Source organism: Loxodonta africana, chromosome 6 (genome assembly GCF_030014295.1).
Source record: "Loxodonta africana isolate mLoxAfr1 chromosome 6, mLoxAfr1.hap2, whole genome shotgun sequence".
Lineage (NCBI taxonomy): Eukaryota > Metazoa > Chordata > Mammalia > Proboscidea > Elephantidae > Loxodonta > Loxodonta africana.
In genome coordinates this window covers 54,236,091-54,247,407 of record NC_087347.1, presented here as the reverse complement: position 1 = coordinate 54,247,407, position 11,317 = coordinate 54,236,091, and the positions used below count along the sequence as shown (strand labels likewise).

The 11,317-nt window shown below is 36.1% G+C and overlaps 1 non-coding gene across 1 annotated transcript; it reads right to left on the bottom strand.

Moving 5' to 3' along the window:
* Window positions 1-9,649: 9,649 nt before the first annotated feature.
* On the bottom strand, window positions 9,650-9,759 carry LOC111749512 (U6 spliceosomal RNA). The gene has a single exon (XR_002784641.1). It is a non-coding gene; the product is annotated as a U6 spliceosomal RNA (small nuclear RNA).
* Between the last annotated feature and the right edge of the window lie 1,558 nt (window positions 9,760-11,317).

Here is an 11,317-nt window from a genome sequence, read left to right as displayed (position 1 = left end):
ATCTTTGATTTCTCATTTTCCTGCATGATCAAGTCATGCCCACCCCATCAGCAAGTCTTGTTGATTCTGCTTCCAAAACAAACTGTTGATTGCTCCTACTATCACCCTCATCCAAGTCACTATCATCTTTCTACTGTTTTGTGTTCTTGGCAACACTCTTCTAACTGGTTTCTCTTCTTCTACTTTCCCTTCCACCCTTAAAAATCATCATGTCATCTATGTAAAACAAGTGGTTATTCTTGACTTAAAACAATTTATGACTTTCTGTTTTAATTTAAATAAAATTCAGATATCTTACTTTACCCTGGCTTATGAAACTCATGATGGTGTTGTTGTTGTTAGGTGCCATCAAGTCAGTTCCAACTCATAGTGACCCTATGTACAACAGAACGAAACATTGTCCAGTCCTGCACCATTCTCACAAACATTGTTATGCTTCAGCCCATTGTTGTAGCCACTGTATCAATCCTTCTCGTTGAAGGTGTTCTTCTTTTTTGCTGATCCCCTACTTTACCAAGCATGATGTTCTTCTCCAGGGACTGATCCCTCATGATAACATATCCAAAGTACTTGAGATGTAGTCTGGCCATCCTTGCTTCTAAGAAACATTCTGGCTGTACTTTTTCGAAGATAGATTTGTTCATTCTTTTGGCAGTCCATGGTATATTCACTATTTTTCTCCAATACCACAATTTAAAGGCATCGATTCTTCTCCGGTCTTCTTTGTTCATCGTCCAGCTTTCACATGCATAGGAGGTGATTGAAAAGACCATGGCTTCAGTCAGGTGCACCTCAGTCTTCAAGGTAACATCTTTGCTTTTTAACACTTTAAAGAGGTCTTTTAAAGCAGCCGATTTGCCCAGTGCAATGCGTCTTTTGATTTCTTGACTGCTGCTTCCATGGCTGTTGATTGCGGATCCAAGTAAAATGAAATCCTGGACAACTTCAATCTTTTCCCCGTTTATCATGTTGTTGCTTATTGGTCCAGTTGTGAGGATTTTTGTTTTCTTTATGTTGGGGGGTAATCCATACAGAAGGCTGTAGTCTTTGATCTTCATCAGTAAGTGCTTTAAGTCCTCTTCACTGTCAGCAAGCAAGGTTGTGTCATCTGCATAACACAGGTTGTTAATGAGTCATCCTCCAATCCTGATGCCCCTTTTTTCTTCATATAGTCCAGCTTCTCACACTATTTGCTTATCATACAGACTGAATAGATACAGCAAAAGGATACAACCCTGATACACACCTTTCCTGACTTTAAACCACTCAGTATCCCCTTTTTCTGTCAGAACAACTCCCTTTTGAGCTATGTACAGGTTCCTCATGAGCACAAATAAGTGTTCTGAAATTCTTATTCTTCCCAATGTTATCCATAATTTGTTACAATCCACACAGCCAAATTCCTTTGCATAGTCAATAAAACACAGGTAAACATCTTTCTGGTATTCTCTGCTTTCAGCCAGGATCCATCTGGCATCAGCAAAGGTATCCCTGGTTCCATGTCCTCTTCTGAACCCAGCTTGAGTTTCTGGCAGTTCCCTGTCATGATAGCCTACATGTCTTTATACTTCTCTAGTCTTATATTTTAACCTCACTCAAATCAGTCTCCATTTAGTCCACTAGTCACCCAGAATCTCCTGTTTCTGGAATACAATAAGTGTGCTCACACCCTAAAGCCTTTTCACTAGGTGTTTCTTTTGTCTTTAGAGTACTCTTTCCTTTGATGCTCACGTGGTTGGCTTTGTCTTTGTTATCTAGCTTTTCCCTTAAATGTTCCCCTCTCAAGGAGGCATTCTTTGAAACTTGGAAATTAAAACCTACCCAGTCATTAACACTAAACTCTATTTTAATTGTCTATTTCGTACTTACCTTCATCTGATATATTTTGGTCTATTCTTTTATCTTTTTTGTTGATTGATTTTCTGATTCCTTCTGCTGATATAAGTTCTAGGAAACAACTATATCACTGTATAACAAGGTCTGAAATATAATAACTGTTCAATAATTATTTGTCAAATAATTAGAATGTCAAAAAATAAGAATGAACGAATGTGCCAAGATCTTTCTCACATATTGCTTCATTTCATTTGCACATGTTGACAAAGCATATCAAACTGTTATGAGAGAGCCATGAAATTTCATACACACTTTCAAGAGGCAATAGTGATTATCAAGAAAGTGACTAAATTCACTTCTGTAGGTACTTTAACATGGAGAGTCAATGCTAGTTTTAACCTCAATTTCAAATAAATAAGCAAGAGGTTATTAAGTATCCAGAAATCTTAAGTAAGTCAGAATGAAATATTGGGAACAAAGTGTGAAATTCAGATAGGGAAAGATTGCCTGGATAAATCTAAAACTCACCTGTGAGGAAACATAGCCAAAGGGAATTGATCTCCTGATGGTAAAATACATAATAGAACAGATACTTATCTACCTAGTAGTTGGAGTGCTTTGTTGACTTTCCTATTTTTAACTTGACAACAGAGCTTTTGAATATCTAGACCTTTCCAACTTCTTATTACGTATGTAATGGAAAGGAATTCAGACTATCAAAGTCATTCCCAAGCCCTACTATTTCTTCCCTAATCGTAGACAACACAATTGCCATCAAGGAAACAAATTTAAAAAAAGCGTTCTTGGTTTTGATATGTAAATTACAATATCAAGGAGCCAATTTTGTGTATAATTCCTGTGTTCTGAAATGCTGTAACAGGGAGCTTTTGAGCTGTAGAAGGCCAGGTGTGTAATCAGAGATAGGCTAATTATTCTAGCAGAAGTAATTAATACAACTTAGTACTTTGACTTGATGGAAGTAAAGTTGACTATATGATCCTATTCCAAGGAAGTCACATTAAGAAAATAGCTAAGAAAATTGATCTGGATCTTCTCTTGCTTTTTATTTTTCTAAGCCTATTACCGTCTTTGAAGATCCCTTAATCTCTTTTGATATCACATTTTCTATTTTATTATATGAGTGGAAAGGTACAGCTTTCTTGGTGTCCGTATTAATTTGTGCCACATTTTTTAAAAAGTTGAATAATAAATAAAATAGTAGATATTCTGATGCATAAATACACACATTTTCTGAGTGTATGTGTGTGTGTAGAAAATAAAAAAATTACAAAATCAACTAGCTTATTTTGCTTTATGGTAATATATTCGGCTCATCTAAATGTATGTCAGTAATGAAGACACTCATCTGAAAGATCATTGCTGATACCACTTTCGAATAGTTCATTTTAATGGTTCATTTAGTCATTGAGGGAAATTTAAAAAGGCGATTTAGGCAAATCCAAGTTTGCATGTCTATTCATTTATTTTTTATTGATTTATTTTCTAAATCCCTCTGCTAACGTAAGTTCTAGGAAACAACCCTCTCACTGTGTAACAGAGTCTGAAGTATACTAACTGCTCAATAGTTATTTGTCAAATGAACGAATGAGTGTGCCAAGATCTTTCTCACATATTGCTTGGTTTCATCTGTACAACATGTTGGTAAAGGATATCAAACAGTTATGAGAAAGCCATGAAATTCACATACTTTCAAGAGGCCCTGGTGATTATCATGAAAGTGACTAAATCCACTTCTGATTCTGAAATCCTAATTCTGATTCTATCTATATGCATCTGAATGAGTTACATAACTTTCAGTTTCCTTGTCTATAATACTTGGTCTGTACAGTCACTGAAAATAAAAAATCATGTTGTATACAAATACCAAATATGTTGCTTTTAATGAGGACAAGGTCAACTAGGGTGCTTTTCCCCTTAGCTGCTTATTAATCCCAGACCAGAACTGGATTAGAGTGGCAAGATACAACTTCAAAAGGCCAGAAGTAACCTTAGAATTCTGTCTCTTCTTGTCAACCAACAAGTGTTACTAGGTTCTACTTGCTGTGCTGGTACCACAGGGGATGCAAAAAAACATAAAACATAGTCACTGGTCCCAAGGAATTTGAAATTAAAAGGACAATGAATTATGGTGTACTGTATCTTTAAAGAATGATCTAGGCATATTAGCTTGTTATCTCTTAATTTCTAGTATAAAAATCTCTTTTGAACTAATTTAGACCAAAATGAATACCATTAGCTAACCTAATAACCACAGAATTGCAAAGGTAAACTGGGTCTCATGGATGATTAAAATCAAGATTATAAACACTCCATTCTAGAGCTCTCAATTATTCTCTTTTTTTCTCATGTTTCTCTTACACTGACTGCTTCACCATGGCTACTAGGAGGTTCCAAGTTTACATTTCTCAAGTTTGCTTTAAGAAATGGATTAATGGTACCAAATTAGAAATGAAGCCAAACCAAACCAAACCAAACAAGCAAACACCACCAAAAACATCAAGACGGGTTCTAATTGACCAGCCAAGGGAGTTTAAGAATATGACTGGCCTGGTGTTAATCACATGCTCACACCTTGCAGCTCCATGTTGGCTAAGAAGAAATAGAATCTGCAAGGAGGTGCCACAAACAACTTGAATGACAGTGTTGAGCAGGAGGCAAAAAAAGGAGATTTCATTAGAAGAGAAGGAAGGAGTACCATCCTGGACAGACTAGAAAATAGCTACCCATCAAAATGGATAATAAGCCCATTCAGAAAGAAAAAAAAAGAATTAGCCCCAGTTCCTAAACAAGTAAGGCATTATCAAATAGCTGAAGACTGGATATAATCCAGCTGGGTAACAACAGAAAGTCTGGAGAACAACAAGACCACAAACATGGGGAAGTGCAGGTGCAAAATGTGCTCAGGGCTAGTGAATGGGTTAGTTTCGAGGGACCACTGGTACAAATCCAATTAAGCAAGTTCAGTGCCTCTGAAGACGCTATTATTTTTATTCCCTCTTCACTTTTCCACTTCAAAGCACATTTCCAATCTCTCTATCTTCAGAGGTTTCCACGTGGTTGATCTTTCCCTTTGTCGTAAATGGTATGACACCTGCAAAAAACATGTATGCTTGTTTTCTGAAGAAACCAGGATTAGTATAACCTGGGAATACACAATTGATCTAAACTGAAAGAGTTGAGGTGCTTGTAAAAATATGGTCTTCTCAGTGCCAGGGAGAGGAAAAGAGAGCTCAACTTAGGGAACTTATGCCAAAAGAAAAGAGGTCTTAAAATTATTACAGGCATCAGGAGGAGAGCAGTGATCTCCTGGTTATTCTAATGCAACACAAAGAACACCAACTTGATAAAATAAATAGAATAGGTCACTCTCTCTGGGGGAAAATTATTTCCACAGAAATAATATTTTTTCTCTCCTTACATACCAAGGTAACTTAAAACACCAGGTACAAAATAATATATTTGGGCTAGTTTAAACTATACATTTATAAACCAAAAATTGTTTTTATTTTATTTTTGACCCCATTTAATAGTTTCCAAGACCTTTGACTTATGACTGTATAAGATAAAAACATATCGCACTGAGGCAGGAGCAGGACAGTAATAGAAATACAACCCAAGTTGAATATCTTCAGTATGAGCAGTCTCTTGGAACAAAAATTATTTTCTCATTCTAAAAATGAACAGGTCTTCCTAGTCTTTTAGGATTAATCTTTTGACTATATAGCACCTCCTCCATCCTTCCTCTGAAGTGTTCAGATTTTCTGCTTCTTTCTTTTGTTGATTCATTCGCTTCCAAGTTAAAGCTCAGTCGAAGATCTTGTTGAAACCAGAAGATAGTGTGTATTAGCAGAAAGTGTGGGCTCTTTCATAACTTACGTAACAAGACGGAACATATATCAAGAATCCATTTATCAACACCTATAATCAACAATTTCTAAAGCTAATAGAGGAGTAGTGTGAGATTAGTGTATCATTACTACCGGCCTTATAATATAAAAATGTGGTAAATTTTTGGCTCTGTCTCTGTCCTTACAGTAAATATGAGTTTTACTAATATTCATTCTTTTGCAACATTAGGATCAATGGACAATTGATATATAAAAATAACACACAGAGCCAGATATTAAAGTGATTTTGATATGTGGTCCTAAGCGTTCTTTATGTCTTCGTAACTTACCCTTGTAGATGTGGAATTTATTTCTTCTTGCTTTCTATTTTCATTAATTGGACTTTCTACTAAAACCACGAAATGGGGGTAAACAAATAAAAATTATTTACAAAGAAAAGTGTATTTTAGTGCATAATTACTACTTAGTGAGAGTGTAATTATAATTAAAAAGAAAATGACACTGAGATAGAACTGAAGCCTGAGCAGCATCATGGGCTCCCAACCACTCTCAATCATGGAACCATCTAGTTTCTTTTTCTTTGAATAATATTGAAACAAGAGAAGAATTTGAGAATAACACTGAATATATTTTGTTGTTGTTGTTGTTAGGTGCCATTGAGTTGGTTCTGACTCATAGCAACCCTGTGTACAACAGAAGGAAACACTGCCCAATCCTGTGCCATCCTCACAAATCATTGTTATGCTTGAGCCCATTGTTGCAGCCACGGTGTCAATCCATCTAGTTGAGAGTCTTCCTCTTTTTTTGCTGACCGTCTGCTTTACCAAGCGTGATGTCCTTCTCCAAGGCCTGACCCCTCCTGATAACATGTCCAAAGTATGTGAGACATAGCCTCGCCATCCTTGCTTTTAAGGAGCATTCTGGGTGTACTTCTTCCAAGACAGATTTGTTTGTTATTCTGACAGCCCATAGAATACTCAATATTCTTCACCAACACCATAGTTCAAAGGTATCCATTCTTCATTCTTCCCTATTCACTGTCAGCTTTTGCATGCATAAGAGGCAATTGAAAACACCACGGCTTAGATCAGGTGCACCTTGGTCTTCAAGGTGATACCTTTGCTTGTTAACACTTTAAAGAGGTCCTTTGCAGCAGATTTACCCAATGACTGCTGTTTCCATGGATGTTGATTGTAGATCCAAGTAAAATGAAATCTTTGACAACGTCAATCTTTTCTCCATTTGTCATGATGTTGCTTACTGGTCCAGTTGTGAGGATTTTTTTTCTTTTTGCTGGTGTGTAATCCACGCTGAAGGCTGCAGTCTTTGAATTTCATCGGTAAATTCTTCAAGTCCTCTTCACTTCAGCAAGCAAGGCTGTGTCATCTTCATAATGCAGGTTGTTAACAAGTCTTCTACCAATCCTGGTACCTTGTTGTTCTTCATACAGCCCAGCTTCTTGGATTATTTGCTCAGCATACAAATTGAATAAGTATGGTGAAAGAATACAACCCTGATGCACACCTTTACTGACTTTAGGCCATGCAGTATCCCCTTGTTCTGTTTGAATGACTGCCTCTTGATCTATGTACAGGTTCCTCATGAGGGCATTTAAGTGCTCTGGAATTCCCATTTTTTTTTTTGAAACATTATTCATAATTTGTTACGATCCACACAGCTGAATGCCTTTGTTTAGTCAGTAAAACATAGGTAAACATCTTTCTGGTATTCTCTGCTTTTGGCCAGGATCCACCTGTAGAGCACTTAAATTAACCTTTATTAATAAAAGTTGTTGTATACATTTAAAATAATAAAACTAAATTTATACATGATAACAATATCTAAAGTACTTTAATCTTCCAATAAACAGTGTGTATGTATATTATTTCATTTACTCTTCACAATAACCCTGTGAAGCAGTATTATCCCTTCTACAGATAACGAAATGGGAAATATGCTTAAACTTGCTAAAATTCAAGCTCGCACATAAAAATAAGTAGCAAACTCAAGATTTTAATCCAAGAGTGTTTAACTCAAGTTCTACATTTTATTCTGTCATACTGATTCTCAATGTTGAGATTTAAGCATCAAACTAAAACAGGAATTAGAATTTCACGAACTACTTTACATCCTTTGAATGCAAACAAACGGATTTTGTATTAAAACTAAGGAAGTACAGAATTTAGGTATTTTCTGAAAACCCCGAGGAAGAAAACAATTAACCATTAGAGGAGATTGTTGGGCCAACAGCAATGGAGTTTTTTTTTTTTTTTTTAATTGACCAGGAATTTTTTTTTTTATTAAAATAGTGTGTGTTAAATCAGCTAAACACAAAGGACAAATATCCTATGATTCCTTTACATTTATGAAATGTCGAGACTAGGCAAACTATCAAGAAAAAAAGAGGATTAGTGGTTATTAGTAAAGGGAGTGGGGCCAAGGGAGAAGGGGCAGTTAAAAAAATTAAATAATAATAAAAAAATTTCCTTTGAGCTGCTAACGTGAATTGAGCGAGCCCTGAATGAAGCAGGGTGGCACGTGCAGATCCTAGCAGAGTTAGCAGCAAGTGTAGGGACCCTGAGGGAGTCCCAGGCTGGCACATTTGAAAGATTTATTAACCCTGGAGTCCACCACACTGTTTCTAGCACAGGGCAGGGCCCAGGGAAGATCTCCATGAGTGTAGGTCGAACTGAACAGAGTCCAAGGATGTGCTCCTATCCCTGAGGAGTACATAATTTTGGAGAGGTTTCTATAGGGTAAGGCCAAGACATGAAGGGCTTCAGGGCAAAGCAAATTAATCACACAGGCCTGTTCTGGGTCTGATCCTGGGCTGGGAACAGGTGAGACATAGAGATGTTGATGTCACTGTCCTTGATGCCAGGAGCTCACTGGGAGATGCATTCACACCTGACTCAAGGAGTGAAGAACATGGTGGCATTTGGGATGAGGGAGAGAAAGAGAAGAACATCCCAGGGATCAGAAACAGCCTGAGTAAAGGTTTGTCAAAGACAAATTCTAGTGGAATCGACTCGATGGCAGTGGGATGGGTTATTTAAAAAAAAAAAAAAAGTGCTATATGATTTCTTCACTGAAATTCTATATAATTTAGTTCACTTAGAAACATTTTATAACAAAAGTTTATTTTCAAAACGCTGTACTTTCATCCACAGACCTCAAACAATTCACAAACTACTTTGATCACTTTTCAAAACCAACCCTGTTCCTCTGAGGAAAGCAGAGAGAGATAACCCTACAGGAGAAGCCTACATTTATGGATAGAATGAGGTCAGCAACAGTAGCAGATTGAATGTCTCCTAACTAATCTCAACTTCCAAATTTCTCTCAGAGCTCTCTTTTGGTACTTCTCCACAAGTTTTCACTTAACTAAAAATATAGTTGTATATTTTTATATATATAATATATATATAGTTAACTAAAAATAGAGTTAACTTAGTCTCCCATAAAACAAAACAAACAACTGAGCATTTCTTCCCTATACATGATACTTTTATAGATAATCAGGGCTTTTGAAGAATCAGAGCTTTTGAAGTTTCCCTGATCGTAGTAGGTTTGCAGAATGCTGACATTACTCAAATTCTGGCAGGTGGGTTCTAATTTTCCCTCATAGGATACATGGTAGTAACGATGAAACACAGGACTTGAGTCATGGGATCCTACTGTACCAAACTGTTTAACAGGTTTGTCTTTACCAGGGTTTTCCTTAAGGTGCTAGGGAACTGGTAAGTATAGAGAATGAAAAGAAGTCCTGTTAGTGTGAATAGGCAGCTTAGAATTAGTAACTTCACTTGAATTACAGCCTCCCTCCCGAATGTCACTAATGGAGAGGACAAAACATGACGAACCTTGATTGCCCATATCAGGCATTTGCTCCACAAGCAACTCTTGCACTGATGCATCATTGCTGATCTCCTCTTTCTTCCCTTTGCTATTTCTGTTTCCTCTAAGATACTCGGACTTCTGCTTATGTGCAGGGGCCATGCTAATCTTCTCTCTATTGTCCCAACTTTAGTACATGTGCTGCCGAAGCGAGCACAGGAAATATTTAAAAGCTGCACGAATAAACCAAGTTTTTTCAATGCCTAATAAGCAATGAAAGTAATAGGAAATAAAAAAATCCACGTAAAAGGTATGTCAGTAATCAATAAGCAGCTTGTTAATATCTAAGATGTCTTTTATACCTTAGTGCTTTGCCATTAAGAAAAGAGAGTATTGCTGCTTGTGATTTTCCTAAAAAAATTAAATATTTCTTTATCTTTACATTTTCACATTTATTTCAATTAAATACTTTTAGGCTAGGCAAACAATAATTGGTATCTGAACATAAAGGTTGCAATCTAATAGAGGAAAAGGGTTGTATAAAGTACTGGTGCAAGGAAAAAATTCTATAAAAAGGAGAGATATTGGTTTTAATTGAGATCAAAAGAAGGCTTCATATAGAAGGTAGAATTTGAAGGATGAGGCATTGCAATGTGTGTCTTAACACTTGTTTTTCCTTTAAAGAGGGTACATAGAAATAGTGGACTCCCAAAGAGGTTTCTCTTTTTCCAAAGCAAAATCTACATATATACAAGGAAACTCTGGAAACTTTAGTTTGGCTGGAAGTTCAGGGAAAGCTGGAAAGCTATTATTTACTTGACATATAGTATACACAAAGATTCATATTTGTTGTTTAAGATATGTTTCTCCTTAAATTATTATGACCTTCTAAGTTAATTATAAATCACTTCCTTTTACAGATAACAAACAAAAGTTCTAAATCTGACTATGGTTGAGTCATTGGGATTGATGTTGGGATTTGACCCCAAGGCCATGAGATTCCAAATCTCATGCTGTTTTAACCATCTCAGTTTTTCCTTTATGTGCCCTTCAGAACACTCTTCTCAATAGAGACTCCATGAAAGAAAGATGCTTCATGAAAACAGCTTGTTTGGGAAACATTATACAATACATCCTCTCCCTGACTATTCCTAATTCACGTAAGTGTCCTAAGGATTCTGAGAAATATAGAAAAGAAACCTGATTAACTTTGCTTATTATATCATTTCCCAGATGCGTTTGCCCTTGGAGACATTTTTTTTTATTAAAATATAACACCTATTAATATCTCAAAATTAATGTTCCCAGAGATATCCTGTGGGAAATACTACCTTATTGGAAACAAGCAAAGAGTGTATGAGTGGTGCTGTTAGAAGTTTGGAGATAAAATCAAAAGAGTAAATCAGAGCCAGATCACAAAATGAGTACAATGAACGGCTAAGGAGACTAGACTTAATTCTGCAGTCAAGTTGGAAAGAATCTTTAAAGGATTTTGGACAAGAAAGTGATATGACAATACGATGCCCAGAATGCCCAATGTATCTTGAATATTTAATAGTAATTACAGATATGCCAACAGTAATTTTCAGATATCACAACTTGGCTAATGTTTAGTGCCTCCATCTTCATATAAGATAATTTGCATCTATTGGGAAGAGCAAATGCCAAATTCTACTAGAATAATAGTTTTCCCATTTTCAGTCTGCTATCATCCATCTTTTAAAATCATTATTTTAATGGATTTATCTTTTACCACCAGGAAAAACTGTTATATA